Below are 21,929 nucleotides of genomic sequence, written 5' to 3' on the forward strand. Positions count from 1 at the left end.
CTCAAGTAGGTCAGAGACTCATTAAAGATGTACTTTTGCTCCTGAGTGAATATTATATTGCGTTCATAGGAATATAAAAGGGAATGTGTGTGTAAGCAAATCAAGGTCAACATGATCATATTCTCACAGGTTTGTCATATATAAAAATATACAGGAATGAATAAAACAACTGCACTGTTTTTACATGTAGCTGTATTGAAATGATTTTATTTCTCCTTCATGAGTTAATGAATGGGTTTACATAAAGATGAACACATATTCATAAACTTTTATCTCACATTACCGTTTGCATAATAACATGTCATATGAAAATATGTGTGATGATATATATAAGACATTTTGGGGGAAATTGGATGTTAAAGTCATTGTTAAAGTCATGCAACATGGTTGGAGAGAATGTGGGAAAAAAAGTAAAAAATTAAAACCATATAAATTTACATACATTACAATATACTGTATATGTATGTTGTCACATTTGTGTCAATATATGAAAAGTCAATACAATGAAATATATTACCCCAATATATTATGTATATTTTCAAAATGCATTAAATCATGTAAAATTTTGATCTTTAACATATAATAAAATATATTTTCATTGTGCAAGGGCTGGCATGTTGAGGACGATCTCAGGAAAATGCAGAAGCTGAAAGTGCAAAAGGAAAAAGTCCCAGATTACTGTAATTCACGCTCACAGCATCAGAAATCATAATGATGAAAAACAGATGATCATATGAATGAGATCAAATCACATTCAAATGCAACAGACATCCACTGATGGTTTATGAAATAAAGGAGGTGTTCACGGTGATGCCATACAAGAACCATTTATGGTTCCTCAAAGAAGCTTTCAGTGATCAGTTCTTACAGTTTTTCTCGATTAAACACATTTCTTGAAACTATGCCTCGTATTCTCAAAACAGTAACCCACGAATCCATAACTTCTAACTCAATTCCCCAAACTTCCTATATTCAGGTCAAAATGAAGCTCTCCACTCAAAACAACTCAATCTTGCTGAAAAACCAAACTTTGCTCTCAGACATGACACACACACACACACACAGCCTTACACACTGATGAGATCAATTCAAAACAAGACTACAAAAACTGGTAATAAGTGTTGCTTGTGGTGCTCCCCAAATGTTTTATTCCTCAATTTAATGTAGTGTAGAGTACAGTACAACACAGCAAACAACTAAATAATTATTCTATCCCGTCTTTGGTCTGGGACAGGCCAGAGAACCTCTTCAACATCACGGGCTATACTGACCCGGTCCAGGCAGGGGGTCAAATCCTCTCGCATGCCTGATGTCCTCGTGTCATTGTTCACAAACAAGATAGGCTAAATGCTTAGTCATGTTGGCAATATAACAGTGCACCCTGTTACAGTTTTTTTCAGCTGCTTACACACATTTTCTAAACTTTACCTCTTTTTTTTCAAAACTTAACACACAAATCCAAGAATTGCACACAAAATGCAAAATGCCACACATCTCTTGCAAAATGATACACTGGATTCAAAATATCACAAACACATCTCAAAAGCAAACATACAACGTTGCAAACACTTTTGCCATAATAATATATTTTTGGATATGTCATATACACACAGTTCTTCAAAACCTAAAGCTCTTCTTTCATGAGCTCCTCTGGACATTTCTGTACAAGATTGAAAGTAATTAACAGAGAGATCACGGTAAAGACAAAAGCAAGATTGAAACAAAACTATTTATTTATTTATTTATTTTTTTTTTACTATAAGCATTTGTGGTTGTGAATACAGTATTACACACGGTACGAAAGAAAAGAAATACATCAACCATCTGTAGATGAACAGAAACCAAACAATTTTGAAAAAGGTGAAACTGTAACTCATTGCAGTATAATATACTATTTTATACAATATAGTCAGAATGTGTTCTTACAGTCAGCTGTACTGTAGTGCAGTATAATAACCCACCAGACTGTGGCCAATCATGCAATGCACTGCAGTAAATCAATGCTAAAATATATGTTTTATTGTATACCTTATGTGAACAATATTGAATGTTGGCGCTTTCTAAATGATCACATGGTGTAAGCGCTGAGAAATGTAGGGATTTGTGTGCAGAGTTTTGCAGGAACAGTTCACCAAATCTGACTCATGTGTTAAAGCAGGGAATAGTGTTTATAGTTTTTGAAACTTTTTGAAAAAATGTCGTTATGGTTTTGAAATTTTAGTTCAAAAGCCTGGTTATATGAATGAATGAATGAATGAATGAATGAATGATGCATTTTTATTTATTTTTCATTCATTTTATTCATTATTCATTTATGAATAACCATTTTTTCTAAGTCTGAAGAACATTTGAATCCTCTAATAATCAGTGTAAGGAAAAGTAATAGGTTACAGATTACAAGATACCATGCAATACGTAGAGTAACTATTTCATTTACTTTATTACAGTAATGTAACTGATTACATGTGATTACTTTTCTAAATTTGTAACAAATGTTTTCAACTGTTAATCATTTCCAAACATGTAAAGCAACCAGGTTTAACCTTACAGTAGAACTCAACACTGATTACTGTCAGAATCCTTCATCACTTAAATTAATATAATCATTTAATATTAAAGCACAGCCACCACAGAATCAGACTTTAGCACTTCTATTTACTTTGAGATCATTCTGAGGTTAAATACAGATTTAAAACCATAAGATAGTTTGATAGATTTGAAATTAAATCTTAGCATAGCAATATGTCAGGAAAAACTGGCATCTAACAATGCTTTGGAAAAAAAAAGTTAATATTAAGAATAAAGCATATACATAAACCTAAATATAGTGGGAAATAATCAGTTATGGAATAAGCATGTGTCCTAAACTCCTGAAACATTAGTGTCTCATATTTTAAAGCAGTCACTGCAATTTATGAAAGAAATCAATTAAATCTATGTATGTGAAAATACTCAGATGTAACCTCCTTTGTAATAATTTTGATAAGTAACTGTAATTTAATTACACATTTTTTCTCAGTAGCTGTAACTGATTACATTTATTTAGTAATGAAATGGCATAATTGTGTGGTGTGCCTCGTTACTGCTGTAATGCTGTGTTTGAGGAGTGTATTGTGCTGCTTGAGGACAGCAGGGGGCAGCAGTGAAGCACCAGCGCCTCTGGCTTCACAAACATTCATGATGGAAAACCATTCGGGGTTCCTGAGATATAAATGCTGCGGTGGGCTCCGTCCTTTGAGACGTGAGGTTGGTCTGAAGAGCTTTTGTGATGTTATAGTATCTGCACGCTCCATGACTCCAGTCAGCCGTAATTACAGGCCTTCAGGTCCAGCGGCTTGAGCTCTGAACCGGGCCGCTCTCTGATGTCTGATGGAGGAAAATGATTTCCACTCCACTCTGTACCATTCAAACGCACTGGAACAAACCACAATGATACGTAATGACACATAAATCATACTTGAGGAGGAAAAACAAGCACGGAGAGGAAAAAGCGTAGGCCAGCGCATGTAGTGCGAACACCATCTGCAGCCTTTAAAGCACAAGATCTTTGAACATCGCTGCCTGGGAGAGAGAGCTTTGTGTAGCGGATCTCAGATCTTAGGCTGATGTTGGCAGAGCACCAGCTCCCAGTGAGAGTGTGTGTGTGTGTGTGTTTGTCTTCAGATCATGCAGGGGTTTCTGTCTCCTCATATCTCCTGCGTCGTTCGGCAGAAGAACAGCGTGTCCTCCGAAGGTGAGCGAGGCTGTGGGAACAATGGCTCTGGAAGGAAAAACAGGGAGGATCCGGATATCCCATCCATTAGCTACACCCTTTTCCTGAAGGGCTTTCCAGCAGCATCCAGGAAGAGGATGAGGAGGTCAGAGCGCCCTTCCTCCTCCAGTATCTGTCCATCACCTGCTCTTCTGCAGGACTCAGCACAACATCAGGCCCAGAGAACACTAAGAGTCGTCTGATATGTTCTCGTTAGGTTATGAAAACATTATTTCTGAAGCAGGGCTCTTATAGTTAACTAAAATTTTTTTTATAAAATATCAAAAGCTAGTTTATTTCAGCAAGGCAACATTTCCCATTTTAATTTAGTCAAACTTGTAATAAAATATCTAAAACTAAAACTGAAATAATGTTGTTTTTTTTATGTAAAATGGTAAAACTGAGTAAAATGTTGTTCTTTTTTACTTGAAAATAATGCAATAAATAAAATAATATAAAAAAAAACTACAATTATAGAGACATTTAAAACAATAACTACTAAAAATGACAAAAACTAAATTACTATAACTTTAAAATTTAAATTAAAATGGAAAATGCTAAAACTAAAAGCTTATTCAAAATGTTGTATATAAAATCATTACTTTAAATAAAATAAACATTAAGTAAAATATAAAATAAAATAAAAAACTAGTTTAACTTGAACTCACCTAAAACTGAATAAAAACTAGATCGACATGAATAAAAAAACTAAAACTAGCTACACAAACTTAAAGCTTTAACTAAAATTAAAAACTGATTCAAAATCAATAAATACATTTAAAAAATCAATAAAACTATAATCTCAATGATAAATCCAATTTTTAAGATGTTTTATACATGTTGCTTCTTGGTTATATGAGCATCAAAGGACAGTTCTATTTGATCATTTTGCAAACATTATGGGAATGTTACTCTTGAATGTTCTCTGAACGTACTGAAACAAGCAACATTTAAAAAAACATTAGACAAACGTCCAAATAAATGTTTCAGGAAAAAATAAAAAACATTCCATATGTTTAAATCTATGTAAATGATGGTGTATACATTCTGAGCACATTATTAAAGGCCAGATGACCTTAAAGAAACTGTATGAACACTGAGAGAATCTGAGCAGACGGAGAATGTTTCCTGTTAGCTGGGATCAGACTCAGAATGAGTTTTGATTATTCTGCTTTTCTGTATCTAGGTCCCTCACGTCTGATGCTCTGCTTATTTATGAGCTATATTCATCCTTGAACGAGTTCAATCTCTTCACACGTTCCATCTGTGTGCATCAGTTCTCCAGCCGCGGAAACAAAGCTCGTTTGTTTAATGAGGAGAGGTGAATATATTTACACACTTAAACACTTCAGCCGCTCCTGCAGCACTCAAATGATGAAGAACGCTGGACCGGACGCAGTGATGAGGCTTTACTCGTGTGGATGAAAACAAATGTCCAGTTGGACTATATCTCACTGTTTTCTAATATCACAGATTGCTATTATTATGAATTTGATCTAATAGTATGTTATTTCTGAGTCATCGGAGTGTTTTTGAGAGATTGATTAGAAGGAATCAGTTCAAGAGTCATCTGTGAATGATTCAGACTCCACTGTTTTCAGACAGGTTTCCTAAACACTTCAAACCTCTCACTCTGTGTTCAGCTCAGATTAGAAGATGCCACATCAACAAATACTATAGTCATTTACAGTAAATACTGTAGTGTTTTGAACCATACTGTAGTATAGTAAAGTGTATTATACTGTATATTTGATAGTATTTCCAACACTTTGAGCATACTGTAGTATTAACTATAGTGACCTGATCAACTCTAATAAATCCTGTAGTTATCTGTAGTTTTTACTGCAGTAAACTGTAGTGTATTGTAGTATAATATACCCTATAGTTGTAGAAAACTTGAGTAATGTGTTTATATTACTATAGTTGTTCTATTACCACAGCTACTATAGAATTACCACAACACATTCATTCAAGTACTTTACTATAGTATGGTTCAGAAACACTATAGTATTTTTTCATAATTAAAAAAACACTAAAAAAGCTGTGAAGTTGCAGTGTAAATAAAGAGATTATTGGAGTTAGTTTTACAAGAAAATACTATTTCAGTTTTCTACATCAACATTTCTTATTTGCTTGCGGTTTTATTTGTAAAATTTACTAATAATTTCTGAGTGAAAATAGTTTCTACACTAAAGTGAATTTAGTATACATCAAATATGATCAATATTTGAAATTTACATGCTTCCCTTTTAAGGAATGACAAACTTTCTGCTTTCATGAACACACTCTCTTAAAAATAAAGGTGCTTAAAAGGTTCTTCACAGAGATGCCATAGAAGAACCATTTTTGGTTCCACAAAGAACCATTCAGTCAAAGAACCATCTCTTTCTTACCTTTTTATAATCTGAAGAACCTATAGTGACAAGCCACAAAGAAGCTTTTGTGAAACAGAAAGTTTCTTCACTTCTAAAGGTTCTTTATGGGAAAAAAAAGTTTCTCTATGGCATCATGAAGCACTTTTATTTTTAAGAGTGTATCGTTTTATTCATGTGATACACTCTCAGAAAAAAGAGCATAAAAGCTTTGAAAAGGTACACCTTCCTTTGTACCTAAAGTGTCCATTTTAGTAGATAAAAGCATAGGTTTTGAGAAGGTGCTGCCAGCCTCAGTGACAGCTTTTGTGGCTTAGTTTTTTCTGAGTGTGTGTGGCTCAGCAGCATCTGTTTCAGAGGAGAAATCCGGCATGAAACGCTTGTGCACATACACAATCAGACCCACAGTCCTCCAGACTCGGTGGAGATGTGTCACGGTGTGTCTGACCTGTTCTCAGTGTTCATAAACATCTCTGAGACATGACCGGACTCGCCTGCGCTCCTGCTGCATCTAGGAATCTGTTGGCTCTGGCGGGTAAATAAGGATGGGTAAATGCGGGATTCTTCAAGTGACCTGACTGAAGGTCAGCGAGCGCAGAACAGAAACTGTCTTTCTAGCAGGATATGATGAATAAGAAATGTGAGCTCTGAATAGTCAGATAACGTTGGACTCGTTCATACTCGCATGCATAGCCAGTAAGTAACTGCGATGCACGGCTGAAAAATTGATGAGCACAATGGTGTGCCAGCGCTGACTCGATTATTTATTCAGCAGACGCTGTGAGTGCTTGTCACTATACCAGCAGGTTTACCTACATCTAACCTTTCAGAGCCACAGAGCCATCCAAATGTGTATTTAGGGCTCCAGCGCCTCATCAGCTCTCATTATTTCAGCAGATGCACCGCTGAAGGGGCAGCTGCTCCCCAAAGATGGCCTGAACCCACGGCTCCTCAACTGTCACTGTCTATTACAGGCCTGGAGTCAGAAGTGTGTGTGACCTTGGACCACAAAACCAGTCATATAAGGGTCAATTTTTGTAAATTGAGATTTATACAACATCAGAAAGCTGAATAAATAATCTTTCCATTGATGTATGTGTCACGGTGCACACACGAGGAGGACACAGGGAACACGCAGACGAGGATGTAACTCAAAATAACAGTCTTTACTGAAGACATCAAGGCAGGGCAAGACAAGGCAAGGCTGACACAGACAGGAACACCAGGGAGTAACGAGTAGACCAGACGAAATCAAACTGAACAGACAGGACTACAAATACACAGGATAATCATAGACAATTAGACAAACACGGCTGGACAAGAATGAACTAATAATCACATCAGACAAGGACAGGAAACAAACCAAATATGGACACAAGAGGCAGGAACACATGACACACACGACAGAGGACTGACATAACTCCTCCCTCCCGAAAGGCTCGTCCCGAACCTTAACAGTTCCATCAGGGAGGGGGGGGGGGGGCGCTCTGGAGGCCCCTCAGGACAGACACGGACCGGAACACAGCACGGGGACCCCCAGAGCGGAACAGACAGATCGGAGGCCATGGTGGAGCTGGGAGCCCAGGAGGCCATGGCAGATGGTCTTCGGGGCCTTGGCCTCGGACCCCTCGGCCCGGCCCCTACAGCCGGATCCCTTTTACCCCCCAAAAAAAATTTCCCTAGGGAAGATACGGGGTATCAGGAGCCCTCCGGGGCTAGACACACAGAACAGTACATGACAGGAACAGGACTGGGACAGGACAACCCACAGGAACAGGAAGCCATCCTGGGCTAGCTCGGAAGCTGAGGCTTCTCCTGGGCATGACAAGGAGTCAGGGGCCCTCACAGAGTCCCTCAGCAACCGCCTCCACTTCCACGACCAGGGGGCCTCCGCGTCCACTACAAGAATAGCCGCCTGCCCAAGACGAGTTTCCATGGACAAGACAAGATGACTAAAATGTTCCTGTGGGCACGACACAACAAGACCGGCACTCCTGGCCGGAACAAAGAAACAGCGGCATGACCCCCGCGAACAGCGGGCTGGGGTGAGCCGCGGATGGCGGCATGACTTGAAGGAGCCGCCGACGGTGGGTTGGCTTTCCCCACGGACATGGACAAACGGTATGGTTTATTAGAATAGGACAATATTAGGCTGAGATACAACTATTTGAAAATCTGGAATCTGAGGGTGTAAAAAAATCTAAATATTGAGAAAATGTCCTTTAAAGTTGTTCAAATGAAGTTCTTAGCAATGCATATTACTAATCAAAAATGAAGTTTTGATATATTTACGGTAGGAAATTTACTAAATATCTTCATGGAACATGATCTTAATATCCTAATGATTTTTGGCATAAAAGAGAAATGTATAATTGTGATCCATACAATGTATTGTTGGCTATTGCTACAAATATACCTGTGTTACTGATGACTGCTTTTGTGCTATATATATATATATATATATATATATATATATATATATATATATATATATATATATATACACATGCCGTACATGAAGAGTTTATTTGCAAAACCAGATAACTTTTTTTTAAATCATGTTTTTTATTATGTTATCATGTTTTTAGTGTTTAGTTAGCTGATTTTTTTTAGTTATTTTTTACATAATCAAAATAATCCAACTGCAGTTTGATTGAGATTAATTGGAATGCACAATGAAAAAACATGATTTTCGAAAATTGTTAAAATCAGTTATCTGTTTTTGCAAATTAACTCTTCATATATATATATATATATATATATATATATATATATATATATATATACTGTGTGTGTGTGTTCTTATTTATAGTATTTTTTTTTAAATTTGACTCAAAAATATTCTTTTTTGTATAAATTAATATAAAATTAGATCAATATATGAAGAGTTCATTTGCAAAAACAGATAACTCCTTTTTTATAATAAAGCATAAACTCCTTATTTTAATAATAATAATAAACTCATTTTTTGTAATATCAGTGAAACTGCAGTTGGGTTGTTTTGATTAAGTAATAATAACTCAAACAAAGATTACAAAATGAAAGTTCACTGAAAGTATGTTTTTTATATATTAAAAGTTTGTTTTATAACAAAAGCAGATTTGATGTTTCAGAGTTAAACAGCTGGTTAAATCTCTGTAATCTCCTCATCTGACAGCTGTTGTTGTTGAGGTTATAGACTGTGGGGTTGTGATTACACCGTTTTCCCTCACTATTGTAATGTGCTGCTTTAGCAAGGTTACATCTGATGTTGTTAAATGAATTTGTATTGCATTATTTCAGTTTCATGTGTGTTGATGGTGTTTAGTGTTTGTGTGAATGACACTGTGCACCTTCTATATATGTTCATATTTAAAAGCTGCTTGTGATTGGCTTTGGTTCATCATGTGATTCTCATCACCACCTGCTTTTGGTGGTTATCAGTGTATTACAAAGGTACAAAACATATTTCAGTACTTCAGTAGGTTGGTATATTAACATTATATCAGTTAAAGAAATGACGGTATTTAACTGTTAATTTAAGTTAAAACGGTAAAACCTAATATTTTGCTACTGTATTTTTTATGGTAAAATTCTGGTAACCACAGCTGCACAACTGGACTAAATGACACTTAACCAAACCTAACCTAACGTTATTACATATTACTTATTTTTATATTGCTGCGGCGAAAGAATGTGCAAAAGAAGAAAGAAGTACAGACTTTTTTGTGGATAGACAAATTACCTGTTGCTTCACAAAATCATAAATATGATTCAGTGAATGTAAAAAACCTCAAAGCGCTCCTGGCTTTAGTTTAAACATCTGATGGATCTAATAAAGCAGGATGAATCAGTAGCCAGTGAAAAAGCTGAAAGAGAATATATTATTATTATTATTATTCTGTAATGTTTCACTTCTCTTCTATTGAGTAGCGTTTGTTTTGCACAGGCCATGGTGAGAATCCACCACTCTACTGTTTATCATTAGTTTATAAAGCTGCGCGGAAATGCAAACATAAACACTTCTGTGAATATCAAATATCACAGGAAGCTGTTGTCTGGCTGCAAATAAAACACTCATAAGCGTAGTTACATAATTAAACAGCAAACAATGAGATGCTGAGAGATTCAATTGTTCTCCTGTCAGATTCAAGCATGTCACAGATATTATACAATGAACTGCTGATGTTTTTAACTGTAGTTTCTCATGCACCCTCCTTTTATTAAGCACTTTGCTTGAATTTGGGTTTTTTGAATTTGTGTTTCTGTGAATGATAGTTAAACCCAAGCAGCAGATTCTGTGTAGTTTCACCACATCATGTCAAAGGTAGAATTAGGTTTGGTCTTCATCTTTACGCTTGATATGGTATCTCATGATTCAGGCTTTGTGAAATGAACTGTCATTATATAAGCAGTGCTACACCCTCTAATTACTGTATGTAGATATATGTGGCCTGACTGACAGAGTAATGATGCAGTACAGTAACACAGCGCTGTAGCATATAAACACAGCGTGCAACACATCATTATATAGAGCCTGCGAGCCTCTCGTGATTCAGATGCAGTGAAACGTTTGAGCGAGTGGAAGTGTGGATGTGTGTGAATGGAGGTTTGTTTCAGGGGTCACAGTGTGCTGGATGATGACGGGACCACCAGAGCGCTGATTCTCACACACAAAGAGTGTGAGGCCCCAAGCGTCTCGCTTCATCTCCCCTTTCACACACACACACACACTCACACACACACACACACACACACACACACACACACACACACACACACAGTATGTATATTCTATCAATATACACAATTTTAATTTTGCATATAGATGTAATATTAGTGTATAAATATTAATATATAGGTTTTATGATAAGAACATTCAATTTGATATGCACAATTATAATTATGTATATTGATGCAATATTGGTATATAATATATTAATATATGCTATAAAATATGAATATTCCATAAATATACAGACATTTATTTATGTATATTGATTCAATGTTAATATAAAATAATATGAATAATATATAGTGTATTAGATATTAATATTCTATTATGCACTATTCTAATTATGTATATTGATGAAATATTGGTGTATAATATATTATAACATGGGATACAAATATGAATATTCCATCTATATACACCATTTTCATTTTGATGCATTGATATATAGGCTATAAAATGTGATTGTGTGTAACTGTGTATATTGACTCGATATTAATGTATGTTAATGCATAAAAATATAAGTATAAGATATGATTATTTCATATACACGATTAAAAGAAAACTAAAAAAGATTATGAAATAAATAATACCTATATAAATAATATGTACAAATTATATAAATAATAAATAATATTAGAAAATGAATTAAATAATAGCATAAAAGCTGCTTGTGTGAGTTTTTGGAGTCTGGATGAAGCTTTATTGTGAGTGACTCCACGTGCTTGTGTTGCCTTAATTATGAAGTAAACACACACACACACACACACACACACACAGTGTGACAGTGCTGGTGAAGATGCGCGTCTGACAGCAGCTCCGAAGAAACAAAAGCTCTGAGGTCTGAGGCTCCTCCCTGCATGTGTGTGTGTGTGTGTGTGTGTGTGTGTGTGACAGCTGCTGTGTGTGAGCTCAGCTCAGTAAAGCTTCATCTCTAATAGGATGAGCAGCCGCTCGCGCGTGTAGCTGTACGCGCCGCTCATTGTTCGCTTCGCCGTTTCTCCGGGCTTTCCGCGGATCGATCGATCAGTGATCGGGATTTCTCATGGATCTATCGATGTGAAGAAGCTGTCACACGCGGTACGTACATGAGAATAGCGCTTGAAGTTGAGCGAGAGCGCGCTCCGTTTATGACGACGATGATGATGATGATGTTTAGAACGATATATTGTTTCTTTCTGTGCCGCTTTACTTTGATCTCAGCCGCGGAGGGCTGGTGACGTCACTCGGCTAAACTTCTCTAATGCGCGCTTATAAACTCATTCATTATCTGAATATGAGGGCGTGACATCTGATTTAAATAACTGCACTCATCAGTAATAAACGGCTGAGATGGAAATAAATGCCATTGCATTGTTGTAGTTTTGCGTGTATTTTCCGACTGCACAGACGAATATAAACACAGTCTGGTGGAAATGATGTGATTCGGTCCTTTGCTTCTGATGCATGAAGTTAGTATTGTTCTTATTCTTGAGTATTACTGTACCTCCAGTGTCTCTAACAGGTTTAAGTCTCGATGAATGCAGAACTGTGTTCACCGATACTGAAGAACCTCATCCGGAGGTTTGTGAAGCCGGGCGCTCTCCTTTGACCCCGGGGGTCATGCAGGGTGTGTCCGTGTCAGCCGTTTCTACCACTTTATTCCTAAATGAACGCCATCCGACAGACTTCTCCAGTAACATCTGTTTGGGCAGGACGGCAGCGTTTAGTCCGTCTCAGCGGTGAGCGCTTGGGTTTGGAGGCTCAGAATAAAATAGTGTTTGTTAATCTCATTGTCTGCTGTTGGCTGAGTGTTTTTCTCCCTGTGAGATGGCAGGCGGCCACGCGTCTCCACCGAGCCAAGATTCCACGACTATCGCGCTCTGAATTCACATGGCTTTGTGTTGAGGTGCGTTTCAGGTGTTTTATTCTGCCTCAGCCGCTGAGCATCAGTGTCAGTGAATAACTGCGCTTCTGTCCTCTCTTCATGATGTATTACATGTAGAAACACTGAAGATGGTGCCTGAAGATCAGCTGCTTTTGCATTGATCTGCATTCAAATCGGTGGTTGATATTTTGATGGCTGATATCTTAGAAAGCACAGTGATATGTGACCCTGGAGCACAAAAGCAGTCATCAGTAGCACAGGTATATCTGTAGCAATAGCCAACAATACATTGTATGGATCAAAATTATACATTTCTCTTTTATGACAAAAATCATTAGGATATTAAGATCATGTTCCATGAAGATATTTTGTAAATTTCCTACCGTAAATATATCAAAACTTTATTTTTGAACATTTTATAACAAACCATACATCAATGGAAAGATTATTTATACAGCTTTCAGATGATGTATAAATCTCAATTTCAAAAAATGAACACACAAGACTGGTTTTGTGCTGCAGGGTCACACATGTATGATGTATCATCACATTACTTAACTTAAAGATAGTAAAAACTAATGCATAACAAATGCTGAAATTAAATCTATAGGCTATATATTTTACGTAATATTTGTGACCCTGCACCACAAAACCAGTCATAAGGGTCAATTTTTCAAAATTGAGAGTTATACACAATCTGAAAGCTGAATAAATAATCTCTCCATTGATGTATGGTTTGTTATGATCGGACAATATTTGTCTGAGATACAACTATTAGAAAATCTGGAATCTGAGGGAGCAAAAAAATCTAAATATTGAGAAAATCTCCTTTAAAGTTGTTCAAATGAAGTTCTTAGCAATGCATATTACTAATCAAAAATGAAGTTTTGATATATTTACAGTAGGAAATTTACTAAATATCTTCATGGAACATGATCTTAATATCCTAATGATTTTTGTCATAAAAGAGAAATGTATAATTTTGATCCATACAATGTATTGTTGGCTATTGCTACAAATATACCTGTGTTACTCATGACTGCTTTTGTGCTGCAGGCTTGCATTTACTAAATTTGAAAATGAATGAAAATGAAAAAAAATGAATGAAAAAACCCTGGCATCCTCATCGTTCAGCTCTGCATTTATTCAGATTTAATCACGTTTCTATTATTTCCCATCATTTTGTTAAGGTTAGCAATCAAGCTCATTTTCAGGAAAAGATTAAATAGCAGGAAACATGTATTTATTCTTTTCACACTGCATTTAAAAGATGATGTTTGTGAAAATGTGTGAATATAAAAGATTGAAAGCAAATGAAATTTATCTGCTAGAATGAAATGCGACTCTGATGCCAGCTCTGAATCAGATTTCCTTATATTGTGATCGTGATCACATCATGTAATCAGTGCTTTAATGTGCTCATTGTTTCTGCTTAAATGACGTTAAATAACTGCATAAACTGTACATTTGTGCAAGATAGCATGACTTTGACTCAGTCACAGAAAATGACTGAATGAGGCATGTATACAGCTCTTTTCTTATGCACTACTCTTAAATTGTGATGAAGAAACATTAGTTTTGTGTGAAGCTGCTTGGAAATGATACGCATTGTGAAAAGCGCTTGAAGTGCAGTGCTGTAGCAAACAGGAGAAATGCTGTCCTCTGATAAAGCAGTGAATTATGAGGTGAAATCAGTGGCACAAAGCGCTGTTTTGATGTGATTGTAACGAGGGCATCTGATGTACTCTCCTGCACAAAGCCAATGAGAGCGGCACGGAGCGTGACTGATGGCTGTTTGTCACACCAGCGAGCGTCAATCGCACCGGCGTGTATTTACATTTTCTCAGTGGAGGCCAGGATTCACTCCGCCTGAATTATTGATGACGGCCAATGAAAAGCACTCAATTATGTTAAAGGAGCGCAGCGTAAATCACAGGCTCAGAAATGCTGTCGATAACTCTCATCTATGATTCACATGATCATGTTTAATGCATGAGCTGGCTCTGGGGGGCCACATTACTGAGTAACTGGAACATTTAAGTGGATTATTGTGCGTTTGAAGAAGGAAAATTCACATTTCTGTCTTTTTACATGATAAAAAACCACATTGTCAAACTGTGCTTTGAGTTTCAGGTTTTGAATGGATTTGATTCTTGATGCTCCTATAGGGAACTTTAGTAAGAACCTTTAAAAAATGCTTTGCTCTTTTAAAATCATTCGTCTTCTGTTATTTACACATCTGTAGATGTTATTAACGGTTTAATTCTGTTGATATTGGTGATTTATAGAGAAACTGTGCTTATCAGCATGGACAAGTAAAGAGTAAATGTCCGCATGCTGTTACACTGTAAAAAAATTAAAATAATAAAAATAATAATTGTTGTTTCAACTTACAATAGTTTGTTACCCCACTGCCTTATTTTTTTTTTGTTTAGTCAACTAAAATATTTCAGTTTTCACTTAATACAACTTCAAATTTGGACTAAACCTTTTTGAGTTAAGTAAACTTAATTTTAAGTCAGCGAGGTAATAAATTATTTTAAGTTGACTCAACAAATAATTTTTATATTTCAGTAAAAATATTTCAATATTCATCTCTAGATATTTCAACATCTTTACTAAAATATTTGTTCTATTTTAAATTTTAATAACTTAAGTATGGTTTTCAGCATGTCAAGTTTGTGAGCAGAAGTACAGAAATCAGTCTGATCAGAAATCTGAACTCCGCTCCTTCAGTCCTGTTGTTTGTAAGGAAGTGTTTTGAGCGGGAGAGCAGATCTATAAGTGTTTGTCAAGTCAAGTCACCTTTATTTATATAGTGCTTTTAACAATGTAAATTGTGTCAAAGCAACTGCACAATATCAAAAAAGGAAAATAGTGTGTCAATAATGTAAAATGAAAAGATTAAAAAAAAGATTTTCAGTTAAAAGGCATTTCATTATTGAATTGAGTGATGTCATCATCCAGCTCAGTTCAGTTTAAATAGTGTCTTTGCAATCAGGTCGACGATATCACTGGAAATGAAGTGTCCCCAACTAAGCAAGCCAGAGGCGACAGCGGCAAGGAACCAGAACTCCATCGGTGACAGAATGGAGAAAAAAACCTTGGGAGAAACCAGGCTCAGTCGGGGCCAGTTCTCCTCTGGCCAAACAAACCAGCAGTTCAGTTCCAGCTGCAGCAAAGTCAGATAGTAAGGGCTCAACTGGTTCCAGTGGTCTTTCCCGATGGCTGTCTAAGTGGCGGGGTCCTCACTGGGGATCTGTCTCTGAGTCTGATGACGACAAACTTCAGCTGGTGTCCGAATGAAACCACCTGTGATGAGCTGAATAATCACACACTGATGCTGACAGTTTGTGTTTTCTCACAGGTTCTGGGAGTTTGTGTTGTCATTCTGACGACTGCATGCGTGTGTGTGTGTGTGTGTAGTTTCCAGTGGCGTTAGAGAGAGAGAGAGAGAGAGGGACAGTGCATGTGTCTCGTCCCCAGGCCAGCGTTTGGCACTGCCTCTCTCATCTATTAATCATGGCGACTGCTTTCTTATTCCGTTGCCATAGTTTCAGGCTGAAACACTGTTGGTGTGTGTGTGTGTGTGTGTGTGTGTGTGAGGGGCCATGGGACGTTACACACCAGCAGAGCTGCTTAAAGGGGCCATGCTGGACAATAATGTACAGACACAGACTGATAGTCTGATTATTGCTCGTCACGCTCGTCCTGCATTTTAAGAATAATAATTAAAAAAAAAGACTGAGAAGGTACTGGTATTTTCCTGCCAAATTATTATCTGTTAAGTTTACAGACATTTCCTTAACCCTGTATTCAAATTGAGTTGTAGGAGATACTGGTTAACCTAGGATATTTTTGGGGGAAATTTTGTGACATTTTCTTTTTGGATTTACTATTTAGAAATAGTTCATATTTTTTTAAAAGAAAAGTTTAAAAAACAACCACTACTCTCTGATGACTCTGGTTCTCTCTCTATATTTTTGCTACTTGACTTTAGTTCTGCTTTGGATACTGTTTCTCATGATTTACTCGTTTCCCATCTCTCTGATGTGGGTATTTCTGGTACTGTTCTTTCCTGGTTTTCTTCTTATCTCTCTGATAGACAGTTCTACATCTCAGTGCAGGATTTTCGATCCTCTACTGTCCATTTGAAGCAAGGTGTCCCCCAGGGATCTGTTCTTGGCCCATTATTATTCATTATTTACATACTACCCCTGCGTCAAATCTTGTGCCGACATGGCTTTAATTATCACTTATATGCTGATGACATTTACTCTATATGTAGGCCCATTCTATCCACCCAAATTGACAAAATCTCTACTTGTGTACATGAAATAAAAGACTGGCTAACCTCAAATTTGTTTTTAACTAAACATGAACAAAACCGAGATCATTATTGTTGGAACCCGTCACTCACTAGAAGCATTCCTAATGACTTTTCTTCTGAGATAGCTGGTACTCCCATTAGATAATCTTGTACTGTTAAAAATATAGGTGTTATTTTCAATTCATCTCTCTCCTTTCAAGCTCATATTAACTCTGTTACAAAGTCCACATTCTTTCAATTACGTCGCATTGCCAAGCTCTGCAGTTTTATTAGTTTTAAAGATGCTGAAAGCATTACCCATGCTTTTGTCACACTTGATTATTGCAGTGCCCTTTTCAGTGGTTTACCTGCCAGTTCCATTTCCAGGTTACAGGTATATTCAATAATCAGTAATATTCTCTATGTCAGTAATATTCTTGAATTTAAATCACTTTCTAAAACTCACCTGTTACCTGAATGTTATCATTTATAAGTTATGTCCTACATATTTTTGTTTTCTGAATGCTGCTATTCTTATATTGTGGTGTGTTTTCTCACTGTGTTATATTTAGTTTTTAAGTTGTGCCTATGTTTGTCATGTTTGTTTGTTATATTAATGTTCTTCTTTTCTAATTGTATCTTCACTGTAAAGCAACCTTGAACACTGGAAAGGCGCTATATAAATAAAACTGTATTATTATTATTATTATGGGTTTTTTGTGTTTCTATATAAACATAAATTTCGTATGCAGAATTTGAAGATAATACAAGAGTTAACCATAAAACTAACAAAATACATAATTTAAAAATACAGGTAAAACACCTGTGAAAATTAAGTGCAGAAGATTCCTTCATATTAACGGTACACAACACAGAATTGTAGGATCATTTTAATCTCTGGACAAACATGTTTATGTTGCTTTAAGTCAAGTCAAGTCAGCTTTATTTATATAGCGCTCTTAACAATACAGATTGTGTCAAAGCACTTAACAGTATCAAACAGTAAAATAGTGTCTGGATCTGGATTCTGTAACTGTCGTCAAGCTCAAGCTCTTTACTTGTTTTAAAGGAATAGTTCACCCAAAATGATAATTCTGTCACCCTGATGTCGATCCAAACCTGTATGACTTTCTTTCTTGAGTGGAACACAGAAGTAAATATTTTGAAGAGCCTTGGAAACCAAACACTGAGACATTCTTCAAAATATCTTCTTTTGTGCAGTCATACAGGTTTGGATCAACATGAGGGCAAGTAAATGAAGATTGTAGCGCTGCCCGTAGATCCTCACCTTGCTCTTCTTCTAGCGGTTATTTTTAGGGAGTCATACTCTTTAATCATGAGATATTCTCCTGAGCCTCGACTCTCTGAATGGAGACGTTTGTCATTCCGCTGTGATTTACTGACCTAAGCTTCTGAACTACAAACACATGAAACGCTCTGAAGCGAATCTGAGTCTTTGAAGTTCATGAGATCATCTCTGAGGAGCAGGTGGAGCTTCTGCGAGTGGCTGTAAATTAAAACATCATCCGTGTTACGTCCACAAGCGCTTTGATGCACAGAATTCAGAGTCTGGATCATTACGAACACAGATTCTAGATCATCTAGTGTTAAAGGAACGTTCCCAGCTAACAGAGAACGCTCTGGTAGAGTTCTCTAAAGCAACGAACAAACGTTCTTCTGGTGACGTTAATAGAATGCTTGTTCAAAGTTATCTGGTCTGTTAACTGTGTTAGTAATCATTCATGGAACGTTTTTCTCATGTATTTTAGTTGGATGTTCGTCTAAGATGGTTTAGAGAACATTCAAGCGTAGCGTTCCAGTAATGTTTCAACATAATAAAACGGAACGTTCCGCTTAATGTTGACTTTAACATTCACAAAACCAAAGAAAAATGTTTTATCAGCATTTAGAAAACTGGATATTGTGAATATTCAGAGAACATTCAGAAATAATGTTTTCATAACTTATTGAAATGTTAGCAAAATATTCTTAGAACATTTTTAGGGTGGAGTTATCTGGTCTTTAATTATGTTCTCAAAACGTTAACACAAAACATTATTTATACGCTGTTCGTGGAATGGTTTTCGGTAATATTCAGTTGGATGTTTGTCAACGTTGTTTAAATGTTACTGCTAGTTTCAGAACGTTCAAAGAACATTAAATGTAACGTTCCCATAATGTTGCAAAATGATCAAATGTAATGTTCCCATAACATTCATATAACCAAGAAAAAATGTTTTAAAAAAAAGGACATTTTGAGTGTTCAGAGAACATTCAGAACGCAATTAAAAATATTAGCAACACATTCTAAGGTAGTTGTCTGGTTGTTAATAATGTTCTTAAAACGATATTTATGTTGTTCATGGAAAGTTTTTTTCTGAAATGTTTCAGTTGGGTGTTCATCTTTAAATGTTACTACTCGTTTCAGAACGTTCAGAGAACATTAAAAGTAATATAATAACACTAGAAATAATGTTTGATAGCATGTTTCTGTTCGCTGGGTTTCAGTTGCTCAGGCTGATACTCATCTGAAAGGGTTTTATCGGTGGATTAGCGGCCGGCGTCTCACTGCACATAATCTCAGTGATTTGTTTGCGTATGTTTTGTTATTCTTGTAGGCTTTGTGATGAAGCTTTTCCTGCCTGTAAACACACGGCGGCAGTGATTGAGACTCTGCAGACGTTCACAATGCTGTACATTCATGCCACATGCAAGGAACAAATTGCATCCATGTGGCGTTTTGCGACCACAAGGCTCCCAGTGTCGGGCTCGGACCCGTCCATCAGAGCGACGCAGGAGCACTGTTCACCTCTCCGAGTCGCCGGCAGCGTTTCCTTCCTCTGCCAAAAGAGGAACGGACGCAGATCTGTTACACATGTGCCTCCCATGAGCCCTTTCATCACAGACGTCTCTCTGTGCTGCTGTTTCTACCTCACAATCGTCTGTTCTTCGTCAGAGAGGCAGCTGTTTATTCCTCCTGATGATTCACAGAGAGACTGAACGGTAGCTGCTTGTAGAATTTCTCAAACCTCCCGCATCTCCATTTCAACTTGATACGAGAAACGCCGTCGTCAGCAAACAGCCGGTCGTCCATCTTGTGTTGTTGCAGGCCGCGTCGCACGGCTAATTTAAGGGTTGCAGCAATATACACCAACAGCTGACCTACATATGGAGCCACAGCACACCTGCGTTTGATCGCTCGTCTGCGGCCCGTCTTTAAGAGCTAAAACAAACAGCGCTTCATGATAAGACGGCGTGACTCTGGAATGCGAGCCACACAATGCCTTCATTCATTGCTGCGGTACTCAAGAATAATTTGGACAAGCGTGTCAGTTGTTTGTAAATGGACACAGTGCATGTTGTGCTGCAGGGTTCACGTCGTGTCACTGAGTTTGCTCTTTTATATCCATGCACACAAGGATTATTTTAATTAGTCGACTTGATTTTATGTTACAGAATAAGACATCTGTTACTGATTAATGCTTTAAAGTCGGCATGAAATGAAAAGGAACTTGTCTGTTTTAAATGCATGTTATTGATCTGATTCATCCATGCATATTTCAGGTTTTCAGAATGTTCTGACCTTGGTGTCATAACTGGATTTTCTCCAATCATTTACAGCGATGCCATAGAAGAACCATTTTTGGTTCCACAAAGAACCATTCACTCAAAGAACCATCTCTTTCTTAACTTTTTATAATCTGAAGAACCTTCTTTTCGCCACAAAGAACCTTTTGTGAAACTGAAACCAGTTCTTTATGGAACCATTTAGACAAAAAAGGTTCTTCTATGGCATCATGAAGCACCTTTATTTTTAAGGATGTAGTGCTCTTAAGCCCCGCCCCTTGAACTCATGTGCATTTGCATACATGTTTGAAAGCCACGCCCACATCTCAACACCCAATCAACAATCGATACATGAACCAATTCCCGCCCCACATTTGTTCTTTGTCAATAATCCGCTATATTTAGATGTACGTCACAATACGGATGAAAAGATCTGATGCTGCTTCTGTTTTATGTCAACTTTAACCATTTACAGGCAGAAAAATGTAATATCAGCTTTTCAGTAATGCTCATATTCACAGCATATGCTGTATGAACAGTAGCGTCTCTATTCAAACCGAAATTCAGATCAATGGCTCTTAAAGTACAGTTCACTTCCTGAATTTGAATTGAGTTATTAAACAGAATGCAGAATTTGAATGTAAGGAAGCAGAATTAAAAATAAATTCAAATTCATATGACCATGTTTGTGTTCCTAATGTTCTCTTGACAGACTTATTGATTTAAATGCTTTAAAGGTTTACAGATCTTACAGATCTAATATTTACTATATTAACTTTTTTTGCCGTTTTTTACATTGGCTTCCTGTGTGACCAGTTTAATTCAGATCGTTGCTCAAGCCTGATGAACAGAATGAGTCAAACTCGTGGTTTATCTGATGCTCAGCAGAACCGGCTCTTTATCTGCTGGTTTCTGAGTCTCTGGAAACTCAAGAGCATCTCAGTCATTGAGCTTCATGTGGAGCGTCAGATGAAGCGCACCACAGCTCCTGGGTTCTGCAGATCAGATGGCACTCGGATGCGTGTGATGGGTCCGATGGAGGTGTCCGATTCAGGGATTGATTTCAGGGAGTTTCTGTGGTGTTTGGTGCATGTTTCTGTGAGCTTTCAGGACGTAATGACTCTGTTCGTCTTTGTGTTAGGTGATGATCATCTACAGTGATCCACATGAACACACGGATCCATGTGATGGAGTCCAGATCTTATAAAAGAAAGAAAAAGAAGCTTTATTTTGAAGAGTTTAAGCAGTGGAGTCTGACTCATGAACGAATGACTCTCTAACTGATCCCTTGTAATGAATCATTCAAAAAGACTCACAAACAGTCTCAAACCCACAATATGAATCAGTTTAAT

At 36.9% G+C, this 21,929-nt stretch overlaps 1 protein-coding gene across 3 annotated transcripts in view; it reads left to right on the forward strand.

The window, feature by feature from the left end:
- The first annotated feature begins 11,699 nt into the window (after nt 1-11,699).
- LOC306848934 (semaphorin-6A-like) overlaps nt 11,700-21,929 on the forward strand; it is an 88,340-nt gene continuing 78,110 nt past the window's right edge. For 2 of the 3 annotated variants that reach the window (XM_079383723.1, XM_079383725.1), the window contains exon 1: nt 11,734-11,914. The gene's annotated coding sequence lies outside the window, so the exon portion shown is untranslated. Of the gene's footprint in view, nt 11,915-21,929 lie in introns of all 3 variants that reach the window. The other variant, XM_079383724.1, reaches the window with a different exon arrangement.

Source organism: Barbus barbus (assembly GCF_936440315.1).
Source record: "Barbus barbus genome assembly, chromosome: 29".
NCBI classification, from domain to species: domain Eukaryota; kingdom Metazoa; phylum Chordata; class Actinopteri; order Cypriniformes; family Cyprinidae; genus Barbus; species Barbus barbus.